Raw genomic sequence first — 25,700 nt, 5'->3', positions numbered from 1 at the left:
AGAGAGAGAAGTCATCTGACGACCAGGTATGAGAGAGAGAGAGAGAGAGAGAGAGAGAGAGAAAGTCATCTGACGACCAGGTATGAGAGAGAGAGAGAGAGAGAGAGAGAGAGTAGTCATCTGACGACCAGGTATGAGAGAGAGAGAGAGAGAGAGAGAGAGAGAGTAGTCATCTGATGACCAGGTATGAGAGAGAGAGAGAGAGAGGTGGGGATAGCGTTTCAGTTGGAGAAAATGTAATTAGAAGTCATTCGTATATAATGTAATTACGTCTCTGCCTGTGTGAAATATGATTACTTCATGGGTAGTAGCCATTGCTTAGAGAGAATGAACAAGAGGTTTACCATCTGGAGCATTATATTGCTGTTGTCTCGTTACTTCAATTCTCGGTTACGATTAAGACGTTGCTGTCAGAGACACTGCATTGCTGGTATGAAAATGAAGACATTTTACCTCCTATTCTTTTATCAGCTACATAGAAATAACATAAAGGTTAGATATGAGACAGATACATATACAGTATAAGATAGTTCAATATATATATATATATATATATATATATAATGTGTGTGTGTGTTTGTGGTTCCAAGTAATATCCCACCCCGAGGATTCCACTCTGAAAATTCTCCCCACGAAAATTCCACCCCACGAAATCACCACTCCAAGAAAATATCTCTCCGCCAATTTTTGACACAACCACCTGATAAGCAAACATAACTTTATTCACATAATTTACAGTAAACGATTCTTTGCTGGAACTATCTGGGAAGATCTGAGTGTAAAGGATGGTCAGAATTATGAAAAATCTTATGCAACATATATAACAACTAATTGAACGACAGTGCCAGAGATTGATATCTAGATCAGGAATAAGAAATTTCATAGACCGTAAGTTTCTGTCCAACAAATTTAGATAAGAATCAGCGGCTGAAGACAAGACAAAAGAACAATATTCGAAACAAGGTAGACTCAAAGAACTAAAACACTAGTTCAGAATAAAGTGATCACCGAAAATCTTAAAAGTTTCTCAATAAGCTAATTTTTTTTTTGTGCAATTGAAGAAGACACAGACCTAATGTGTTTCTAAAGAGTAAATTAGCCGTCGAGAATTACACATAAAATTTTGAAAGTCATGCAGAGTTGAAGAAATATTATCAATGCTGAAATTCGGATATTGAGGACCCACTGTCCTTGACTTACCTACAATCATAATTTGCACCATGCATTAATTTTAGCTAGATCTCTGTTAAGAGATTTAGCAACCCCAGATCTACATTCAGGAGATGGAATTGATGCAAAGAGAGTAGTATCACCTGCATATGCAACAAGCTTGTTTTCTAGGCCAGTCCACATGTCATGTGTATATAGTATGAAAAGTAATGAGCCAAGAACACTGCCCTGAGGAACACCAGATACCATATTCCTATACTCACTGTGGTGCCCATCAACAACAACTCTTTGAGACCAGACTTAGAAATTTCAATAATGATGCTAAGAAACGACCAACCAATTCCCAACTGTTTGAGTTTGAAAACAAGGGCCTTACGCTAATATTACCCATTTCTTGACCTTCTACTTACACTTTCGGTGCACGATCTCAAGTACTTATGTAGAAATAGTTGATTGGAGAATTGTAATTGCATTCGTGGGATAATAGTCGAATTGACTAGTTCGTTTGTTTCTTACTTTTTGTCCTCATTTTTGGTGTTCGTTTATGGGCGAAAAGTAAACTGAATGATTGCCGTTTGTTAATAGTAAATGTAGATTCTTAACTTTCCCCTTTTTGTATTCTAATTGAAAGAAAACGGAGTTGATGATAAGTTTTGGTCCGAAAAGGAGTTCACTTCATAGTCTGCGGAACCGGCCGGACAAAGAGAACGGGTGTTCTTTTCCAGCCATTAAAGAGTGAATTTAAGAATATTAAATTCGAAAAGTAAGAAGAAATTGTTCTTGGAGATAGTGCAGGTAAGTTGAAACATAAAGACTTGCCTTTAATTGATTCGAGTTAGATAATTCTAACACGTAAAAACTTTTATTGTGATTGAGTTCATACTCTGTATCACTTGTGTTTTGGTGTTCTCTTTTTGTTCTTAGTAATACTAGGCTACACCTTGTTCCTATGAAATGCCCTAAAATGCTGTTACCCTCTTTTGGAGTCGAACTCAGGCTTTTGTGTTGCAAGCAAAGCAAGGTTAGTACCATTCAACTCAAGGCACAATGAAACTTCTTATTATTCGATTGGGGAAATCTTGCTTTTCTTTCCTCAATTGGAATTAGGAGTTGAAGGACAAAATTCCTCAGATACCTGATTAGTAATACGTTGCAAATGACATTTCTCAAATTAATAAGATATAATTCGATTGGGAATCTGGTGTAATTGCATGTAGGGATAACTATAGTAAGGGCGTCGACTTTGACTTCTCATTAAAGAGAAGATCAATAGGATTATTAGTTTAATCCTTATAATGATTAGGATCTTCTAAAACTTCATCATGACGGACACCTACCTATAGGCCTACATCTATTAAACACCTACAGACAAGTAAAGGATGAAAGGTAGCATGACTGAAAAGGGGCTCAACCAGCACACAACTCTCAAACCTTTTTCGGAAGTCATTTCCAGAATCTATTCCTTTCCGATACATTTCTGAATATGGCGAAGATCTGATTGTAATTTCTAACCTCCTATTTCCCTTTGTAACGAATAAATTTTCATTTATTCAGTACCATTCCTTCAATGTATCCATTTCGTCTCCTGTCTTGCATAGGTTCCAGGTTTCTCGTTGTTCTCTCCACAACACTGTGATTGTGAGCACACTACTAGATGAAGCGTAGTAGGTGCAAAGTGCGTATCTGCTTCAGAAAATTCATTATCATTAGTAACCTCCTACACAGACAGCACAGCTTGCATTTTTTACTCTCTCTCTCTCTCTCTCTCTCTCTCATCTCTCTCTCTTTGTAAATTTTCGAAGATAATCCCTTAATCTCGACCAAAACATCCATTTTTCTCTTCATCGTAAAAACCTTGTCGTTTACCATCATATTTATATCATAAATCATACGAAACTACACAAATAATGAATTATTTTTTTTCTTAAACTTGAAAAATTGTAAACTACGAAAAAAAAAATTGTCCTTTTATGTCACTGCTCAGGTTCAGGTTCTGGGTGAGGCATATCCCTTACAGCGGCGCCTCCAAAGTTTATCTTCTTGTACTGTTTTGTCTCTTCTTCCACATCAGGTTTAATACTTCTTTATTCTTTTCTATATTTGTTTCACTAAATAAAAATAATCCTACTAACTTCTTTAATGCTTCCTCGTATGGTTGTTATAGCTCAATTACTTCATTCCTTTTTTTTCTATTATTTAGTTTTAACATATTTGTTCTTGCCCTAAAGAAATATCACTGAAGCAAATGTATTGTCATATATTAACTCTCACTTTACTTTCTATTTCTTTCTACTTTTCAGTATCCCACTTTCTGGTTTCCGATTTTATTTCTGCCTTGTTCATTCTTCTTCTGTCTTATGCCTAAACTTAATTCTTTCAAATACTTTGCAGGTTGTTTCCACCATCTTCCTTCTTTTTCTTGAATATCCTGGATAATTATTTTCAGTATTTCCTTCTTTCCATTCAGGGTACGATTTAAGTATTGCAGCTTCCCATCCATCACCCTTGCTTTCATAGAGGATGCACCCATCTCCCCTCTTAGAGTAGTTTCAGCTGTGCTTTTAGTGGCACCTAAAATCTTCCTGTATACCCCATTCTCTATTCTTTGTAGTTTCTCTATTTCAGTTTCTGTTAGATTAATAATACTTGTTCCATACAAAATAGATGGTAAAGCAATACTTTTTCAAATCGTTTTTCCTATCATTACTTTACTGCAACTTTTCTCTATTGCTGAATATGTTAAGATTAGCTAATTTTTGTGCCTTTTCCATCTTTACCCTTTTCTGAGTTTTAAATATATTCCTATTATTGTCTAGCTTTATTCCTAAGTATGTCAAACTTTCTACTACATTGATTCCCTCTATGTTATCTGGCTTTTTTTCATATTGTAAATCATAATATTACTACTCTTCTTTATTAATTTCTAACCCACATCTTTTATCAGTTTCTACTAATATCTGGATGTTACTCTTTGCATTATGTATATCCTGTGCAATTATTGATGCATCATCTGCAAAAAATAAGGATTCTACCTTTATTAATTGAAAAATTTTCTTTAGACACGTACGGGTGTGGACGTGTGTTTCAGTGCTCTGTATCGAATCTGGCTTTAAACGGAATCATTGTGTATTTCGTTGTTTGTACTATGAAAAATCTCTTTGTGGGTGTTTGCTAGTGTTGACATTAGTGAAATATAGTGCTAAAAATCAGTGGTTTCCTTGTATGTGAGGTCTGTAGTGAAAGGCCTGACCCAGCATTTTTGCGTTGGGGTGGGGCTACTTGAAAAGTTCATTGAAATAATGATTCAATATGTCTTTCCTTAGAAAACGAAAAGGAAGACGTAATCCCGTGAATGATCTCGGTCTATTTATGAATGAAATTGACGAGGTACTCACAGGAAGGGAGGAAAGTATAATGGCAGCAGCTTATGAAGAATGTGATGACGGAGGCAATCATGGCATGTGTGGGCACTGTGAGTCCTATGTCAATGATGGGATGCAATGCGACCAATGCCGAAGATGGTACCATGATGAAAAAGCTTGCTCTAATTTAAAGGATGGTTCAAGTACTCTTTTAAAAAGCAGGAACATCATTTATAAATGTCCAAAATGTGTTGAGTCTGCATGTGTTGATGACATAACGAGACTAAGCATCATCATAGAGGAGATGAAGGTAAATGTACAACAACAGATGTCTGGTTTTATGGATATGATAACTGCTCAATACATGGATATGCGTCAAGAAATTGTCGAGCTGAAAGAGAAACTTATGGAATATGAAAAAGAGAATGTGACCAAGACTACATATGCAAGTAAGTTGAAATCAAGAAACACTTTGGTTATAAAATCTACGGAGGAAAATAAGAAGGCTTCAGATATCAAGAAAACTATCATGAAGAAGATAACCACGAATGTCGAACAGGTCAAAACCTCTAAACAAGGCCACTTGGTAGTTAATTTTGCGGATAAAACTGGGTTAGAAAAGGCTAAAAATGACTTAGAAGAGGTCAAGAATGACATTAAGGTAGAAGTAGATAAAAAGGATCTACTTAAACCGAAGATCAAGGTCTGCAATATTGATGAAAATGAAGATGATATAATTGCCAGTATAATGGAGAAGAATGAATGGTTGAATGATATATGTGAAAATGAAGAAGACTTTAAATTGATCAGGAAGTTTAAATCAAGACAAAGCGGTAAATTACATGTCATTATAAAGTGTAGTCCAACTATCAGGAAAGTCTTCCGTAAAAGAGATGATAGAGTATATACCACGCTTGGAGGATGCTGTAAAATCTATGATTCCTACAATGTATTTCAGTGTTATAAATGCCAAGAATTTGGTCATTCTGCTGAAAATTGTAGCAAGACTCAGGTATGTGCCAAGTGTAGCCAGGATCATCGAACCACGGATTGTAATGTAAATACGTTAAAGTGTCATAACTGCACAATGAGGAATTACAATGATACGAATCATAGGACATATGATGATAACTGTAAGGTATACAAGGAGGAGCTTACCAGGATAAAAAATAGAACCGATCATGGAGTCTAGCCCATTGGTTAAGTGTGGTCTGATAAATATTCAATCGGTGGGGAATAAAACCTTAGAGATTAGAAATCTTATTAACGAGATGGAATTAGATTTATGCTTATTAACGGAAACTTGGTTGCAGGGAAATATTAGTGATAACTCAAAGATTCAGGAGATGACACCGTGTACTCATGATTTCTATCACGTACCAAGAAAGGACAAAACTGGAGGAGGAGTGGGTGTCTTTGTGTCGAAAACTTTCTCTAGGGTTTCTATCATGAATGAAATGGTATTTGAAACGTTTGAATATATCTGTTTAAAACTGACAAGAAACAATAAGGTATTGAATATAATATCATTATATAGACCACCAGCGAGTAATATGACTAAATTCATTGAAGAATTTAGTATTCTTGTGGGTGTGGTGGACGATATTAAAAATACATTAATTGGTGGAGACTTCAACTGTTGGGTAGATGATGAAAATGATAATAAGGCTAAAGAACTCAAGGAAGTATTTGAGATGTTTAATTTAATAAACAGTGTTTTGGTATCAACGTCAGTAGGTGGTCATACACTCGACTTGGTCATATGTGGAAAAGACTCAGACCTAATAAAAAACCTTGAAGTGGAACCAGACTTTGAGATCTCAAAAACACATAAACTCATCACCTTTAATGTTAATATAAATTGCACCAGAGTATTGAAAAAATGGATCACATATAGGGAACGGGAAAATTTTGATGCTGAGAATTTTATTGAAGCTAGTGTAGCGCAAATGTCTTGTGTGAACACACAATGTGAACATATGGTAGACATAGAATGTGTTGGGTGCTATACCAAGAAATACAACGACAATTTTGGAAAAATGTACGATACCATGTGTCCCATAAAGAACAAACAAATAGTGGTACGCGAAAATGTTAGATGGTATAATAGTGAACTATTAAAGGCAAAAAGACACAGACGTAAGATGGAAGGTAGATGGAAAAGAGCCAAATCCTTACAAGCCAGAAATCTATATAATAAGGCCAGAAATGACTATAACATCCTGTTAGAAAAAACAAAAAGAAAATTCTACAACGGCGAATGTAAAAAAACTAATAACATGAAGGACTTTCATAAAAACCTTGATGATTTGATGGGATTAAAGAAAAAATATGTCTTGCCTGATAATGTTTGTGCAGAGAGTTTTGCTATATTCTTTAGTGAAAAAATTGATAAAATCTATAGAGGCTTCCCCCAAAATCACTTGGAGGGACAGTCAGCTATGCCAGTGAAAGAGGGAAAGAAGTTAATAAAATTTAGGGAGATAAATATGTGCGACTTGTTAAAGGTTATGAGAGAGATGAAGAATACATATTGTGGAAACGACCCTTTCCCAAACAGTTCAATAAGTGAAGCTCCAAACAAACAAGTCGTATATAATATTTACCTGAACATAATTAACCTAAGTATATCGCAATCCTGTTTTCCTAGCTGTGAAAAAACTGCGTTGATCAAACCAATTTACAAAGGGAAAGGTGATGTAAACGAGCTAAATTCATATAGGCCCATTTCAAATTTATCCTACATGTCAAAGCTTATTGAAAAAGTCATAAGTGAGCAATTGTGGGCGCATATTGACGAGTTACAGGTATTCCCGGAAAATCAATCGGCCTACAGAGCTAATCATTCTACAGAAACTACTTTGTGCTCAATAATGAATGATATGATAGGTCTTCTTGATGGGGGAAAGTGTGGAATTTTAATTATGTTAGATCTTAGTGCTGCTTTTGACACTGTTGTGCACGAGTACTTACTTGACGACTTGAAGTCTATTGGAGTGACTCAGGAAGCACTGAAATTTTTGCGAAGTTACTTAGTGAACAGGAAGACTATTGTAGAAGTTTCTGGAAACCGATCCAATGAGAGAATTCTTATGAAGGGTGTACCACAGGGTAGTGTCCTGGGCCCTATCTTGTTTAACATATATACTATCGAGCTATCACACATCTTGAAAAAACACAAAGTGGGTTTTAAACTATATGCAGATGATACTCAGTTTTACCTCTCAATTTCAACAACACAAGATACAAAGAAGAAAATTGATGAGATAATGACTGAAATAAAAACATGGATGCAGAGGAAAAAGCTCAAATTAAATGATGATAAAACAGAATGTATGTTCTTTGGCACAAGGGTGGCTTTGAAGAATTACCAGTTAATTCAAAGTATAAAAATTGGTGATGCTGATGTTGGGATTGTGCCTGTTGTGAAAAATTTGGGTGTACTGATAGACTGTAATTTGTCAATGAAGGACCAAATTGTGAACACAGTGAAAGTGTGTAACTATCACCTGAGAAACATAGCATTTATTAGAAAATATTTAACAGAGGGCAGTACAAAAATTTTAGTGGTGAGTCATGTAATATCAAGGCTTGATTATTGCAATTCTCTGTACTACAAATTGCCCAATACACTACTAAGGAAGCTTCAAAATGTGCAAAACCGGGCGGCTAGACTGATAAAAGGCATTAAATTTCGGGAGAGAATAACTCCTGCACTGATCGATCTACATTGGTTACCTGTTAAGGCTAGGATTGAATTTAAAATTTGCTTGTTGACTCACAAAGCACTTACAGGTGATAAGCCAAAATATCTTCGTGATTGCTTGATCCCCTACCCTGAAGCTACCAGCGCCACTGTAAGAGTTAGACATGCAGATGACCCACATAGACTATTCGAAATTAGTGTGAATCATGCAATAGGAGGAAGAACGTTCAGTTATGCTGCACCGAGACTCTTTAACGACCTTCCACTCGATGTCAAGACTAGCACAAATGTGGCTGCCTTCAAGAAAAACCTGAAGACTTATCTTTTTAGAAAGTGTTATAATAGTGACCTGAAAACTATTAAGCCTGAATACAAATGCTAGCGAAATAACTGATAACGATACAGAGCAAAATATTAACTGGAAAGGAATTATTTTTTCATACACCAAGGCCCGCCTGAACAGACCTTGTGTTTGATGGAGGGCGAGAAATAAACCTCTAAAAGTAAAAAGTAAAAGTAAAAGTAAAGATTTCTGAAACCGTTTCCTTCCTCTTCTATTTTCTTCATGACAATATACGTACTAAGTTTAAAAAAATGAAGTTTATCTTATGCAACCCTGTTTAATTCCACTCGTAACCTCCATTAATTCTTGTTTTATACCTTCTAAGTAAATGTATTAGTCGCAATTATGCTTCAAGTGTTTTCGTACTCTTTGCGAACTCATTTGATCGCTTCGAGAGAGGAGTTTCTTATAGAACTAATGATTTTATTTATGTAGATTTATGAGTTATTAAAATAAATTGTTTTATTTAGGTATGAAGATTATTATAATATAATATTAAAATATATTAAGTATTTCTTATATGAAATATACGAATAATGGTTGAAAGAGATAAATGAAATAGATATTTGGTAAGACCGAACGCCCCCAAATGTGTGTTGACAAAATGGTTCTCTTGTTGATGAGTCGATCGACGAGGTTACAATAACAAATCCTCGGCCCAACGTTGTCACTGAAGTTCACTTGGCTATTCTTGTAAGCATTGTAAGTATAAATTCCGAGTTTTATCTGGTAAAACGATGATATCGATTTTTATAACGTTTTGTAGAGGCGATAAATTTAAGTAAGTTCTGGCCGTGACTTTCAGTCCGCAACTCTTCCCCATCGGTAGTCACTTAACTCTCTCCCACCATCCAAGACTTGTATTACTTGAGATTATAAGTATGCTCGTCTAGTGTAGAGCTGAAGTATCACCTAAATCATGGTATGCTGCATAGGCTCAGTCTATTCCTAACTATACTCAGAACCTGTAACCGAAATTGCTGTGGCCTAACTTACCTTGGCAGCAACTCCCTTGAACTTTGCCTAATAATGATAGGTTCCATTATTTATGGAATAATTACTAAAACAATTTTCTCTTTACAGAACAACGAAGCATTTCTGGGAAGAGTTGCATCTATGACTGTCGATTGGTAAGTACAAGACTGCTTGAATTAAAATGCCGAAATAGTCATATTAAAGTGTACATATATATACCCAAGCTCTGAACTAATCACTAATGACACATTAATGTAGGTGAATTTTACAAGGGACCATCTTATGTCAACAGATATCTTTTTGGTCGAGCAAGTTAGTCCATGAGCAAGGGTTTGTCTGCCAATCTACAAACCTATCACATTCTCTAATCATAAACAGTATCTATCTAAATATTTTGGGTGTTTGTAGAATAGCAGACACCTGTATGTATTATTACGGCTAACTTAGAAAACGGCAGTGTAAGGAGGGTCCCCCCCCCTGTTAGGTAAGTAGGTAAGGACATGGCTTGTAGGTTAGGTTATGGTGGAAAGTTGGTTTTATTTTACAAGAATACTATGTTCCCCACATGATTTTAAACTGCATGTATCAATTAATCATTACTAGTTCATTAGGTTTCACGATTAAATCTGAGGCAGTTAGTCAAAACAAAAAATGTTTTGCCCACCTCTTTGAAAATCTTCAAAGTCCTGTTTTGATCCGCACCATGACATGGGTAGCTCCTGCTTAGTTTCCAAACTTTCCCGATGGATAGAGCCCGTGTCGTCCCATGCCAAGAATCGTTCATTTTTACAATTTAATGCTGTCCCATCAATATACATTCTTACTTTCCTATTGGGTTGTAGTTGTTTGGGACACGTTCTTTACAGTGGCATTTGATACTGCTGTGATAATTATCATGAATTGTTAGGTAGTGGAAAGGTCGTTATATTTCGTCGTTCGCTGAAACCATGGCCAAGTTACTCTTTTTTTTAATTTCCCCCCAAGCATTGCTTCCTACCTGACTATAATAACACCCGTTGGGCGGCACTCCGTACGCCTATCAGCTGGTGGCGCAAGCCTGAACATTTATTGATGTTCGGACTTATGTTTTCGCTAATTCCAGCAATCTACATTATTAACCCCATGTCAAGATTGTAGTTCGTCGGGACATGACCTGAAATTATGCCTAACACTAACTTGATATATATACAGTACAGCCAAAGGTTAGGCTACCCAACATCTAGTTAAGATGTTTCTGTTGATTAAGCCAGTGTTAAATAATCCACCCAAACTAAACTTTCATTTCCGTGCGCTTATAGGCCTACTCTTGTTGGCTGCGTGATTTAAAAATTTTTTTAATAACCACCCCTTGAGACCCGAGATTGACCTGAACCACGAGATCGGCCTTTCCAACGCTAACCGCCGTGATGGACAAACGTGTTCCCATAGTTTTTCTTTGATTGTAGTGGTTAAGTTTATTCCTGTACTCATCTACTGATCTATATCAGCTTGATGCATCGAGGACATTAAGGTTTTTAGACCTACGGGACCTTAGCATCTACGAATATTAAGGTAATCCCGAGTAACTTTTTTATTATTACAATATGGTTAAGATATAATTAAAGTGCTGCCCATCTTATAAAAATTTACCCTGTTTTATTATTACAATGTGGTTAAGTTATAATTAAATTTTTTTTTTGTGTATGTAGGAGAGAGACCTAGGAAGGGGGTTCAGGGGCTTGCCCCCGTCTAGGGTTTGTGACTTGGGAACTACAGTAGTAGGTTAGGTTAGGCGGTTTGTGGTGTTTGTATGATAGCGACAGTGTTTGGGGGGTCGCGGGGGAGTGTTAGCCCCCCGTTAGGTCATTAGGAAGGTAAGGACACGGCTTGTAGGTCAAGTTTGGGTTAGTAGTTGTCCATGTTTCCGACATTCATGCGCCGAGTGGTATGTAGTATAGTATGTAAGTTGTTGGGACAAGCATTTACAAATTTAGAGAATTCATTATGTGTTACGACGTAGATACAAACCCTCCGCTATGTATAGGGTATTTTTGGGCTCAAGCCATGTCGTCCTGATGGAAGGTTCCTTTAGGCAGCTTTCTAAGGGATATTTGGCTACAGTGATACTCCCAGAGAATTGACCATAGGTCTCCAGAATTCTAACTCCTGGCGCGAGTATCCTTAAAATTGTTCTTAAGGATATCGCATAATATCAGGGGACGTATATCTTGATACGACACCGCGAATAGCGTTTTCGCTTCGAGGGGCAAAACTGAAGAGGAGCCGTTACCAAGGTTACCCTTCCTCCCATACTATTACGAGGCTCCAAGATGGCGCTCATTCCTTCTTTGGTAACGATTTCATACGATGGTTTTCCTTGTTATCTAGCGTTCTAGATCGTATCTTGAGAGGATTTATCATGCATTCTCCAGCATCTTCTGCCTCTGGAAAGTTGAGTATTTAATCTTTACAGTGTATAATTTTTAGCTCCTGCTTCACAGTGAAATTAGTATAATTTAATGTGTTTTATGGAGCATGGCCAGTCACCGGAGGAGCCATGTTGGGTGTTGTCGTTCGTCATGCATGCTTTATTTAGTCAGCAGAACGACTTTCCCGGTATTCAGCTTTAATGAATTATAGCTATTAAGGCACCAATTATACTAGTGAAGATGTGATTATGCTTACAAATTTCTTCTTCCTACATGTGTCGATCGTATACATTAGTCTCTCGGTCAAGGTCTATAGATATAAGAGGTCTTCTCAGGCCACCTTAGTGCGCAGGTAGCCGGATGGTGGGAGTCGGGTCGGTCAGAGCGATGACGTCACTCAGACTTAACTGTGGCTGAGTAAGCTGTGGCTGAGTAAGCTGTGGAACTTTCATAAGAAAATAAAGGAACCATGCTTTCTGCTTTGTATTTTTCAATCTTCTCGAAGATTTATATTTTATTCTTTTAGGATAATAAAAGTAAGATTACAAATACATAACTTCATTACACTCGAACAACCAAACAAATATCTGATGATGTAAATAACTGAAATTTGTCGAGCAACAGACAGTTTAAATTCATAAAATAAATAATGATATATACACAATATATATTTCAGTTATGTTCTATATCACGTTGCGAGATTTTTCATTTTATTCTGCGCTTTTCTTGATAAACTAATATTCCTATTTAAAACACGAATTCTAAGAAATGTACGACATCTAACAAAAAATTTAATCACTTCGTATGGTAATGGGATATCATTGCTTTTAAAACACTCGCTAATTAAATCAGTCAATTTAAAAAGGAAATCTTATTTCATGTTAGTGTCGAAATTATAATAAATAATTTGTTTCCAGGAAGTCGTAAGTCCTCTGATTATTGCGCATTGTACTTTGGATTTAGGATCATACAAAGTGTCCGGGCCTTTATCGTTAACTCCAAATTTGTGCAACACTGCACTCGTCAAATGAAATTACACACAGACACTCGTGTTCCAGCATTGACCCCGATTTTATTTTTAATAAGTGGAATGCCGATTCCAAAATGCCAGGTTCTACAGCTATCTTACTTGACGAGCGATATAAAGTTGATAAAGAAGGAAAAGGTAATTTCCACTCTTCTCTTGAAAACTTATAAGCTTTTGGACTCAAACTGCGTAACGTTAAGGCTTTGCTGATATCATCATCTTCCCAAGGATTAATATTACTTCCAGTGACAAGACATGCTACTTGTTTGGGTGAAAAGTATTTCTTTAAATTAGCTTTTACTACAGCAGTTGCTGATGCATACATCTCATTAAACTTAACGTACATCGCTGTTTTCTCTTTTTCCCACTTGACCTTATTATCCAACCATTTAGCTTTTTCATTTTCCCATTTAGCCCTTTCTGTAGCAAAACAGCTTTCTTTAACTTCCCACTGCTCTTTTTCACATTTCCACTTTACCTCATATTCTTCCCACATCCATTTGATATCAACTCTATCCTTCTCCAGTTGCTTAATTATACGTTGCAAATCTTCAATCGTGGGCACCGATTTGACTTTTTGTACAAAAATCTTCCCTGTTTCGTCGTAATATTGACTAAGGATTTCATCTACAAGTCGTTTTTGTACTTTTTTTTTTTATTTATTTATTTTTTATTTTTTTTTTCCGGCTCTTACCATCCTGGATGTATCTGATTAAAATTAGAATTGAATTAATAAAAAAAATGGACTTGTATAGAGAACAATGCGATTATAATTTTCTGACATTATTGAATATGTAAAAATCTGAATTAAAACTTATGAATGGTACTTTTTCACAGCAAAATGGAATAAAAAAAAAAAAAAAAAATTTCAACTACATATGAGGAAAACAACTGATTCTGCGATTTCCAGATTACTAATGAATAATAAAGAGGATATACAATAATTATAATCTATGTAAGTTGATTACAGCGTCATTTATATCTTAATGTTTAACCAACAATACACGATACTGGTTTCTTACCTTGTGATGCATGTGAATGTCCAGTTGTAGGTAAATGCATCGTCGGTACAGATCCTTTCTTTATTCTGATGAGAGATCGAGGCAATGGTTGATTCAGCAATTCATACATCAAATTCCTTTCAAATGCATCAGCTTCAAAGTGATTACCACATATCTGAGCGTTTTCCCTATTAATAAGATCTCATTTGCACAGATGAATCCACGTTTTCCTTGTATTGATGTCCTTAGTGAATTTATGAAAAGTGAGATCCATACTTTTTCCTCTATATGAGAAGCATCCGAAAACTGCACAATTACCGGGCATTTTGTTATTTATAAAACAGCTTTAATCAGCAAGGCGGAAGTGTACACCACGTTTGCTTATAAACAACTGCCCGATCAAGGGGTGATCGACCTTTGGTATGCTTGGGTGGAAATAGTCTATAGACCTTGGCTGCACCTAGAGGTCCTGCCTACGTCACAGTCTGTACCTGCGCAGAAGATTCATATTTTTGGTCGGGGTTGAGAAGACCTCCTTAATCTATAGACCTTGCTCTCGGTGATATAGGTAGCCGAGATCTCGCCCTGCGCTAGGCTACCTAGCCTACGTGCTTTAGTATACTTTTGTACATTATTCCTGTTTACCCTCGTGTATTTTATCAATTCAACAGGAGATAGTATATCTCCTAGAATTAACTATATGACTCGATACTCGTCTCCTGAGGAGATTTATGGGTAATCCCTCCTTCCCTCCGAGTGTCGCCATAGGCCTATGACAACCCTATCTTGGTCTTGCGATAGAGTAGTTCACTCCGGCTTGACTAGGCTAGTGTTTTCTGTCTCCCCCCCTTGCCGGTGAGTATCCCAGCTTGGATTTTTGACAGTAACTCAGGGTATTCAGTCTTTATGCTGACGGCTTAGCTGCTGGGTGAGTAGTCACTCCCCTGCCGGCTTACAGTCGCCGGCATAGGACGCTTTGCTTCCCTAGGCTGCACCTGACATGGTAGCATCATACCGCCACCTTCTCCCCTGCAGTTTAGAAGACAAGTCTTGTTTCGGCATACCCTAGGCTGAAGATTAGACATTCTTCTGCTGCCTAGGATGGAGCCGATGTTGAAACTAAGTTTCACCCTTGCTTGGAAATGGCGGCAATCCTGCCGCCATCTCCTAACGCTACATACAAGACCCTTTCCCTGCCCCTCTGTCCTTTAGCAATAGCCTAGCCATCGCATATCTAGGGCCGTCATCCTACATTCTCCCTGCTTGCTGGGCAGATCATACCGCCGGCCGGGCTCTTACATAGGCAGCTTGATAGCCGCTCCGACTTTCCCCTACGGACGCAAGGCTCCGGGAAAGGTTGTGCAGGCCATGACGGCTGCCGGTGGGAGAACCCCTTTTTTTCCTTTGAGTGTTCTTCAGTCCTCCCTTGGACTGCCTTCCACATCCCTGAAACCGGCAGCGACCGGCAACAGATCTTGTGGCTGGGTGGAAGCTTGAATGATTCATTCTCCCCTTCCATTTGAACCCCCATTCTGGAGGAAGGCAGTAGGGTTAAATATACCTACACCCTTATTTATTGTACAAAGCTACATTAATAAGGCAGCCCTTCACTCCATGCTTTCTCTCTATCTGTTGGCTAATGCCGCCAGGTACTAACCTTGCCGACTGGATCGGTGCTACCAGGTACTGGCCTAGCTGGCAACATGCCGGCTGAACTACCGTATTTTAAAAAAGACTTACCCGGTGGTTATATAGATATAGCTTTAGTTTCTTGACATCCCGGCAGAAATTCAAAACTCCCGACATTCGCAGATTGAGTAGCCAGGTGTAACACCAGTGCCCTCTGTCGCGAGGTACTTAGAACCATTCCACGATTCCTCAGATTTTCTCTGCCGCTCACGCCGGTAACATCGTTGGATATTCACTCGTTACTAACCTGAATTTTGGCAGTTATCTTGGTGATGTACTACTAAATTGGTTATTGGCATTCGCTTATTTTGATTTTATTTGGTATTTAATCGCTATTTGTTCCGTAAGTGGAATACAAACCATGCTATTTAAAGTGGGTAATTACTTTCGGCGTAGCTGAAAGGACGAGCCATAAAAATTTAACAAGGGATTATTACCCCACCGCTAGTTAGTGGGGGTCAGGGAGGGTAGCTAGCTACCCTCCCCCCTCACACACCTGTGTTGTAGCTCCACTTTTACTTTGGCTCGGGTGGTGATTGAACGTGTCCGCTTTCACCCTCGCCTTTTTGACAGCCATGAATCATTGCTTTTTTTTCTTTTTCTCTGAGTGTTGTGAAGTTGGCCTCTACAATGCGGAAGTGCCCTGGGTTACCTGACCGCCCTTATGGGACCTTCATGTCTTCCATCGAGACGGATCCTCACACCTTATGCCCCATCGAGACGGATCCTCACACCTTATGTCCTTATTGTAGGGGTCAGTGGTGTGAAAGTGATAATGTTTGTATGGAATGTAGGGAGTGGTCTACCTCCCAGTGGGAGAGGTTTTCTCGGCGCCGGAAGAAGTCCAAACGGGATATTTTTCCTTCAAAGGTTTCTTTGAAGAAGGAAAATCTTAAGGACTCTTCTTCCGTAGCCCAAACCTCCTCCGAAGCTCTCACTCGGTCGGCCTCTCGTGAGAGGCCGTCGAGTGGTAGCGTAGGCCGTACTGTTGTTGACCGATCTCGGGGTTTGGGAGAGGGAGTTGCCTCCCATAGCGAGGCCGCTCCTCCTCCTCCTCCGGGGGAGGAGTTAATTATTTCTCCTGATGTAATTAATAATGATATTTTGCAGCTTTGGGCTTCCTTGGGCCTTCAGGGTTCGCCCTCCAAGGAAGCCCTGTTTGACATGATCAGGTTGGGAGCAGCTGTCAAACAGTCACCGGCGGTAGCAGTGGTTGACCCTCTGTCTATTGTCGAGGCTGTTGTGGCAGATGCTTCTAATGAGAGTGTTCAAACCCCTGCTCCTGTTGTAGCTGAAGGCTTAGCTCCCCCCCCTCCGAACATCCTTCGAGGGAGGAACTAAGTCCAACGGTCTCTCCTGCGGGTGATTCTCCCCCTCGGGGGAGTTCACTGACAGAGACTCCTCTTCGGAGGACTGCCGATGGTTTGCTTGCTGCTCCCAGAGGACGCATCCGACGTAAGGCTCGCCTTCCTCTTCGTTGCCGAGGTCTTCCTTCTCCTCACAAGAGTGTTAGGAGGTGCCTCTTCGGATCTTCATCCTCGCAGTCCCCTGCAGAGGAACCTCGTCTTTCAGCTACCGTTCCTGCTACTTCCTTGGACCTGGACCTCTCCGCAGATCGTTCGTGATCTCCTACGTCTGCCAGACCTGCTGACCTGCCTTCACCTCTCCTGACTGCTGACGCGCTGTGGGCGCCCACACATCCCGTTTTCAAATGGGCATCGGTCCCTTCGGGGCAAAAGGGGATTTCAGAAATTGTGTGTAAGTCCCTTAAGCACCAGGTTTCCCCTGTGCGCCAACGTTCGCCTGCGCGCCAGCGCACTACTGCACACAAGTGCTCACCAGTTGCTGTCTCATCTCACCAGCGCTCTCCTGCACACCCACGATCTCCTGTTCGCCCTGCAATTCCAGAGACTACGCGCCCACGATCTCATGATTGCCAATGGACCTCTGCGCGCCCTCGGCCTGTTATACGCCCTGGACGCCCTCGGTCTCCTGCTCGTCAGCGCTCTCCTGCTCGTCAGCGCTCTCCTGCTCGTCAGCGCTCTCCTGCTCGTCAGCGCTCTCCTGCGCGCCAGCGCTCTCCTGCGCGCCAGTGCTCTCCTTCACGCCAGCGCTCTCCTGCTCGCCAACGCTTGCTGGCTCTTCGTCGCTTGCCTGCTCGCCCTCGATCTTCGTATCAGGGCTCCAAGGAGAAGTATTCATCCTCTCCTGCTCGCCAGCGCTCTCCTCCACGATCGCCGACTCGCCATCAGACCTCGCCTGCTCGCCTTCCCTTGCCTACGCGCCATCGCCCGCAGTCTCCATCGCGCACCTACTGCCAGAACTTCGGTTCCTGATGAGCGCCCTACTGCGCGCCCGTGCGCTAGGGATATTCCCCCTGCACGCACATGCCCTACAGCTTTGCCCTTACGGGCCCTTCAACATCCTGTGGCTGCGCTCCATCCGAGGTCTCTGGAACACGCGCCCACGTGCCCTGACACCTACGCGCCCACGAGCTCCTTCTCCTGCGCGCCATCGTTTGCCCATACGCCAATGCGCGAACTCTCCTACGTGGCAACGCTCGCCTACGCGCCAACACTCGCCAACGCGCCCCCTTGCCTACGCGCCACCGCTCGCTAACGCGCCCCCTTGTCTACGCGCCACCGCTTGCCCGCGCTCTCTCACCCACGAGTGAGCAATCGCCTCCTGAGCTAGGCAATGGCCTATTGCGCGAGCGCGATACCCAGTACGATGCCCAGTACGAACCACAACGCGTGCCCACACAGGATCAGGCAGTACAACGCGCCAGGTCATCTTCATCCCCCCCCCGTAAGCGCAGGTCAGCGCACTCAACGAAAGGAGGAAAATCTCCGGACAGGTCCAGGATCTCTTCTACAGCTTCTTCTTTTCAGGCAGACCCAGTTGTAGTTTCCACTCCTACGGATCTTACGATCCCCTTCCCTCCAGAGGGTGTGTCTGACAGCGCTGCTGTCAGTCGGCTGCCCTGGTTTGGGCCGCTTTTTCTGAACTAGGCCTCAAATCAGCGGCTATCTCGGCCCCCTGAAGAGGAAGAGAGGAGTGGACGACGGGGTTACTTCTCCAAGGGCGAAACTTGTTCCTTGGAAGCCGTCGAGGAAGGCTCCCTCCCCTTCCCAGACTTTCTCTCCATCCCCGTGGACAAGGGTTTTCCGTCCTCAGGGGATTCTCATGAGGTGAGGCGTTCTCCCATCGCACCAATGGGAGAAACCCCACCTCGCGCCGAGAAGTCTCCTCGGGTGGAGGCGGAGAAGAGCCCCCCACCATCTTTGTTGGAAACCTGCATCCCTTCCAGGAGGGAGTCAAAGGACTCCAAGACGGTTCCGAAATCTTCTTAGAAGGATCAGACCAGAACCAGCTAAGCCCTCGGAGAACGTCCACGAGTCCCCCCAAGAAGAGCCTTTGGGGACTGGAGACCTTGCTGCTAGTCCATCAGGAGGAGAGCCGCAGGAGTCGGAGCATGCCTTTTGGCAAGTTTTAGTTTTGATGAGGAACCTTAACGGATTTTCGGATCCGGAGATTCCTCCTCGAGAGGGCAAGGACACGGTTCTGGACTGAGTCTTTGGTACTCAAAAGCCCCCTAAAACCAGCGCGGCTTTGCCCTGGTCCCTGGGGGTCAAGAGTGCCAGAGATAAGGTCGAGAGCCAGCTCTCCGAGCTAGCCTCCTCCAGCCGTTCCAGCGCCGGAAACAAACTCCTCCGACCTCCTCTATCCATCAAAAGAGGTACTTTGAAATCATCGAGGAGTCTTCTGTTTAGCTCTTCCCCTCCACCACTCGGTGGAAGAGCTCTCCAGGGGAGTCCCTCTTAAGAGAATCTCCAACCGGCCAGTGTCGTTCTCGGCCTCGGAGATTCTCTGCCAGGAGAAGGTAGCAAAGTGTGCCATGCAGGCCACTTCGTGTCGTGGCTGGATATCTGGCTGGGATCTCTTGGATATCCTGATACGATCCGAAGACTTGTCTAAGGAGAGTACCAGGAAGGCCTTGGAGACCTTCCTTCGTTCAGGCACTCGTACTATAAAGTTTCTGGCCCACCAAGTCTCGAACTTGTGGGCTAACACTATCCTGAAACGCCGTGATACGGTGTCTGAAAGATTCAACTCGAAGGTCACCAACACCGAGGTCAGTAAGCTCAGACATTCCTCCCTTTTGGGGAGTAGTCTGTTTGAGCCGAAAGATGTAGAGCAGGCGGCTGAGAGGTGGAGGATGACCAACCAGGACTCCCTCCTCCAGAGGGCTTTAACATCAAAGCCCTATAAGCCTCCAACACCTCAACAACCTCGCCCTGCAAAGACGACAAAGCCGGCAATAGCATCAAAGGCAGCGGTGTCCAAACAGCTCTTTCCCGTCAAGGACAGGAGAGGCAAGAAGTCCTCCAGGGGGGGCAAGAATCCTAGGGGGAGTGGCCGAGGCCGCAAACGCTGGGATTGGCATGTCCACCAGGGGGAGATGCCTCCAAAGTTGCGCGAACAGGTGGCAGCAACTTGGGGCCGATTCCTGGACGATCTCCATGATCAGCCAAGGATATCGCATCCCGTTCTTAACATCTCCTCCCCTGACAGCGAATCCAGTGTCGTTAAGCTCTCTTGCCATGGGATCGGCAAGAGGGCAAGCCCTTAGGGCAGAAGTCAAGACCATGTTGAAGAAGGACGCTCTCCAAGAGGTCGTCGACGGGTCCCCAGGCTTCTACAGTCGACTCTTTCTTGTAAAGAAGGCATCTGGAGGCTGGAGACCAGTCATCGACCTCTCAGCTCTGAACAGGTTTGTCAAGCAGACCCCGTTCAGCATGGAGACGGTAGACACGGTCAGACTCGCAGTGAGACCACGAGACTTCATTTGCACACTGAATCTGAAGGACGCATACTTCCAGATCCCAATCCATCCGTCTTCAAGGAAGTACCTAAGATTCAGCCTAGACAACAAGATCTACCAGTTCAAGGTGCTGTGCTTCGGTCTCTCCACAGCACCTCAGGTTTTCACCAGAGTGTTCACCCTGATATCTTCGTGGGCACACAAGATCGGCATCCGTCTCCTCCGTTATCTGGACGAGTGGCTGATCTTAGGAGACTCTGAGTCAACCCTTCTTTGACACAGAGACAAACTTCTGGGGATTTGCTAAGATCTAGGGATCATGGTAAATCTCGAGAAGTCTTCTCTGCTTCCTTCCCAAAGACTGGTATATCTAGGCATGATATTGGACACCAATCTCCACAGAGCCTTCCCCTCAGACGACAGGATAGCAAGGCTGAGGAAGGTCGCAAGTCCTTTCCTCATACGAGACGAACTCCCAGCCCAGTCGTGGTTAAGTCTCCTCGGCCATCTCTCATCCTTGGTCCGTCTAGTTCCCAACAGTCGCCTCAGAATGAGATCCCTGTAATGGCAACTCAAGTCCTGGTGGAGTCAAGGACACGATTCCCCGGATGTCTTGATCCCAATGGGTGTCGCAGAACGGATGGACCTTCAGTGGTGGGTGGCAGACGAGAACCTACGAAAGGGAGTGGATCTTCTCGTCCTCCCCCCGGATTTGATGCTGTTTTCGGACGCCTCAAAGAAAGGGTGGGGGGCCCCATGTTCTGAACCACAGGACCTCAGGCCTGTGGTCAGAATCAGGAAAGTGCCTCCATATAAATCTGCTAGAAATGAAGGCCATTTTTCAGGCCCTTCAACAGTTCCAACAGCACCTGGCGGTTCACTCTGTGGTGGTGATGAGCGACAACACCGCAGTAGTGGCTTATATCAACAAGCAGGGAGGTACCTTTTCAGAACAGCTATCCCATCTTGCAGTAGAGATACTGAGATGGACTGAAGTCCACTCGATTCCACTTTTGGCTCGCTTCATTCCGGGCAAAAGGAATGTGCTCGCCGACAGTCTGAGCAGAGCGTCTTAGTGAGTACCGAGTGGTCTTTGGATCGTCAAGTAGCCAACAAAGTCCTGACTTTGTGGGGTTCCAAGATTGTGGATCTGTTCGCGACAGCGTTGAACTTCAAACTGCCGTTGTACTGTTCCCCAGTCCCGGACCCCAAGGCTCTCTGGCAAGATGCTTTCCAACAACGGTGGGACAACATGGACGTATACACCTTTCCCCCGTTCTGTCTGATGAGGAGGGTACTCAACAAGACCAGACTATCGGTCAACCTCTCGATGACTCATAGCTCCGCTGTGGCATCACGCGGAATGGTTCCCGGACCTTCTGCAACTCCTTACGGAGCCTCCGAGAGAACTCCCTCCACAACACGAGCTACTCAAACAACCACACCCCAACATCTTTCACAAAGCCGTAGCTTCGCTTCAGCTTTATGCCTGGAGACTATCCAGCATCTCCTTGCAGAGAGAGGATTTTCGCAACAAGTTGCGGAAAGGATGTATGGACAATTGCGAAAGTCATCCGCAGGAGTCAACCAGGCGAAGTGGCGAGTTTTCTGTGGTTGGTGTCGTGGAAGGGGTATCTCTCCACTCGATGCCACTATTCCAGCAATAGCGGAGTTCATCGTGTATTTGCCAGAAGAAATGCACCTTTCAGTCTCGGCAGTGGAAGGCTATCGCTCAGCCTTAAGTCTAGCCTTCAGGCTCAAAGGAGTGGACATTTCTTCTTCGCTAGAACTTTCCCTACTCATACGTAGTTATGAAATTACCTGCCCTCAGTCGGAAGTGAGACCTCCCCCATGGAAGGTGGTTCAAGTTCTCAGGTCTCTTAAGAGACCTCCCTACGAACCATTACGCCAGGCTTCAGATCGCCACCTTACTTGGAAGACGGTTTCCCTACTAGCTTTGGCGTCAGCCAAGCGAGTTATCGAACTTCATGGTCTCTCGTATGACATCGCCCATTCAAGGGTATGGGGGGAGGTAACATTCAACTTCGTCCCTGAGTTTATTGCTAAGACTCAGAATCCGGGAGTGCCGGACCCTCGGTTCGACTCCTTCCGGATTTCGAGTCTTCGTTCCGTAACAGATGACCCAGACCATCTCCTACTGTGCCCAGTAAGAAGTCTGAGGCTATACCTGAAGAGAACAGCTGCAGTTCGTCCCCAAGTGCAAGCTTTGTTTGTCAGCACCTGGAGATCGAAGAGGAGGGTTACCAAGAACACCATCTCAGCATGGATTCGAAAGGCGATCCATCTGTCCCTGAATCCCGACCCTCCTCCGTCACGTCGTCCTAGAGTTCCTGATGTCAGGGGAGTAGCTACCTCCCTGGCCTTCAAGAAAAACTTCTCAGTGATGCAGGTTCTGCAATCAGGGGTGTGGGAGCGTCAAACGACCTTCACAGCCCACTACCTGCAAGACCTGACCCACAGGAGGCTCGATACGTTCTCTATCGGCCCTGTGGTGGCTGCACAACAGCTGGTTTAAACCTCAGGCTCCTTAATGGACAAGTAGCAAAGGGTTAAGGGTATTGTTACCCAGTTTTAGTCTGCATGAAAGAAAAGGTATGCCTGGCCCTTATTCTTTTCTTTATCCTCCCCTCTCTTGGGGAAAGCAGCATCCTGGGTTCTCTGCACAGCTGACCTCAAACCACTGCAGGTAAACCATGTTCCCTTGTGTTCCTAGTATTAAGTTAATACTGTCGCATCCCCATACCCTGACGAGGTGGTATTGGGAGAATCCTAGCCCTAAGTTTCCATCTATAGAACTTCAGGTCAACTTTCTAGGACGAGTCACACTTTTTTCCTTCGCACACAACTTACGTAGGCTGCAGCCCTTGCATAGCAAGGTGCAAGCAAGGTGCAGGGACTCCTTATTGTTGAGTGCTGACACACTCAGATAATGAGTCCCCGGGCAAAGCCAAAAGCCAGTATGGCTGGAACTTGTTCCACCCTTCCTAAGGGATAAGTCACCCACTTTAAATAGCGTGGTTTGTATTCCAGTTACGGAACAAATGACAAATTCGTAGATAATTTGTATTTTTCCTAACTATACAAACCTTAGTTATTTAATCAAACTTGCCCACCAGCCCTGTCCCCCATGAAGTCCTACCTCTAAGCAAAAGTGGAGCTACAACACAGGTGTGTGAGGGGGGGAGGGTAGCTCCCTAACCCCCGCTAACTAGCGGTGGGGTAATGATCCCTCGTTAAATTTTTATGGCTTGTCCTTTCAGCTACGCCAAAATTAATTACCCACTTTAAATAGCTAAGGTTTGTATAGTTAGGAAAAATACAAATTATCTACGAATTTGTCATGTTTATAGCTTAAAAGGTAGGATTAGAAGTTTTTTCAACCTACTATAAAACTAACGAACCTATTCTTGAAAACAATGGCGGAAGAAAAACACTATGTCACAGTCATATGACGTGATCTACGTAGTTACTACGTTGTATGACTTGCATTTTCATTTCTGTTTTGATGCAGAGAATGGAGAGTAAACTCTACTTACAAACTAAAAGTGGTCAAGTTTTTATAATATAAAAGGAATATATTATTTTCAAGAATATATTTGTCCTATTGGTGTTCTTTATTTAGATAATCGTTGATCTATTTTCTGAGTTTAAATAAACTAGCGTACAGTTAAAGTTACGCTACGCAGTTCTCAGTCAATCGATACAGTATCACAAATTTCTTTGTATTGTTTTTTATGAAAAGTAAAATTCTACTTAAAAACCAAAGTATTTAAGTTCTTATAATATAAAAGGAATATATTATTTTTAAGAATATATTTGTCCTATTAGTATACTTTATTTAGAGAATCATCAATCTATTTTCAGAGTTCAAATAAAACTAGCGTACAGTTAAAGTTATGCTACATTGTTCTCACATAATCGATATAGTACAGTGAACCCTCGCTACTTCCCGGTTCGACCATCGCAGATTCACCACTTCGCGGATTTTTTTCATAACGCATGTATATACATATATCGCGGATTTTCCGGAAATTTCGAAAATACCGCGATGTGACCGATGGTGCGAGATAGGAGAAAGTAAGGAAAATTGAATCATGATTGATTTTCAATATAAATGAAACTTTGAGGAGCAACAAAGATATCATTTGTTAGAGAGATAGAGAGAGGTAAGGAATGGAAGGTAGTGAAAAGTAGCCCACAGAGAGAGAGAGAGAGAGAGAGAGAGTGTGTGTGTGTGCGTGTTGTTTTAAATGTAATAAACAAAAAATTTTTTATAGGTTATAACACATTGGTGCTTATGTAATATCAACTGTATACTGTAGACGGTTTGAATAAGTTAAGAAATGAGCGGCAGCTAGACGTCAGCTGATCTAATCACAGCCAAAAGTAAAACAAAAAGAAGTCAACAATACTCGATTTTTAAAACACACCCGAAATTTAAAAACAAAAGCATATGCTTTCTTAATGTGCAATTAACTATTTAAAGAGTAGCAATTTTCTAGAATAAAATGATGTTTCCCAAAGAATAGTGGTTTGCTGATGAAATCGGATGCCGTATTTTTAGCAAAGATTGAAATGGATGTAAACTCGGCATAATTTTTTCATTTCGTATTTAATTGACACTAAGAAAACCAATTTTAGTTTCTTCATCTATATGTAAGTATTGTATAACACGAAGAGAGAGAGAGAGAGAGAGAGAGAGAGAGAGAGAGAGAGAGAGAGAGAGAGAGAGAGAGAGAGAGAGAGAGAGAATGAATCAGCTGTTGTACTTGAATGCCGTGTTTTTGTTTCGTGAGAATTACATCGCCACGACTATAACAACTACATACTGTACTGAACTTTACAATATTATACATACTACTGTAATATGATAAAGTAAAATATTTGTAATAACCTATTTTATATGAAATGGGGCTATTTTTTTTTTAAATTTACATTTACGTACGTAAAACAACTCACTCTCTCTCTCTCTCTCTCTCTCTCTCTCTCTCTCTCTCTCTCTCTCTCTCTCTCTCTCTCTCTCTCTCTCTCTCTCTCTCTCGTAAATTGTTTTCCTGCTTTGCTACGTATGTATGATTTTATATAGATACGGTAAGTAATATTTGTAATAACATATTTTCTAAAAGCTTTTACTGTAATATCATTATTTATCACTTTCATCATGCGCGTTAAA

At 41.9% G+C, this 25,700-nt stretch overlaps 1 protein-coding gene across 9 annotated transcripts in view; it reads left to right on the top strand.

Annotated features, from left to right (window-relative positions):
- Nucleotides 1–25,700, top strand: part of LOC137625406 (zinc finger protein OZF-like) — a 385,590-nt gene that overhangs the window by 61,096 nt on the left and 298,794 nt on the right. For 3 of the 9 annotated variants that reach the window (XM_068356299.1, XM_068356298.1, XM_068356297.1), the window contains exons 1-2: nt 1,848–1,965; nt 9,665–9,711. The gene's annotated coding sequence lies outside the window, so the exon portion shown is untranslated. Of the gene's footprint in view, nt 1–1,847; nt 1,966–9,161; nt 9,284–9,664; nt 9,712–25,700 lie in introns of those variants that run through there. The other 6 variants (XM_068356301.1, XM_068356300.1, XM_068356304.1 and 3 more) reach the window with 3 other exon arrangements.

This window comes from Palaemon carinicauda, chromosome 32, assembly GCF_036898095.1.
Source record: "Palaemon carinicauda isolate YSFRI2023 chromosome 32, ASM3689809v2, whole genome shotgun sequence".
In the NCBI taxonomy this organism is placed as follows: Eukaryota; Metazoa; Arthropoda; class Malacostraca; order Decapoda; family Palaemonidae; genus Palaemon; species Palaemon carinicauda.
The sequence above is the reverse complement of the archived record's forward strand: the minus strand, read 5'-3'. Positions and strand labels throughout refer to the sequence as shown.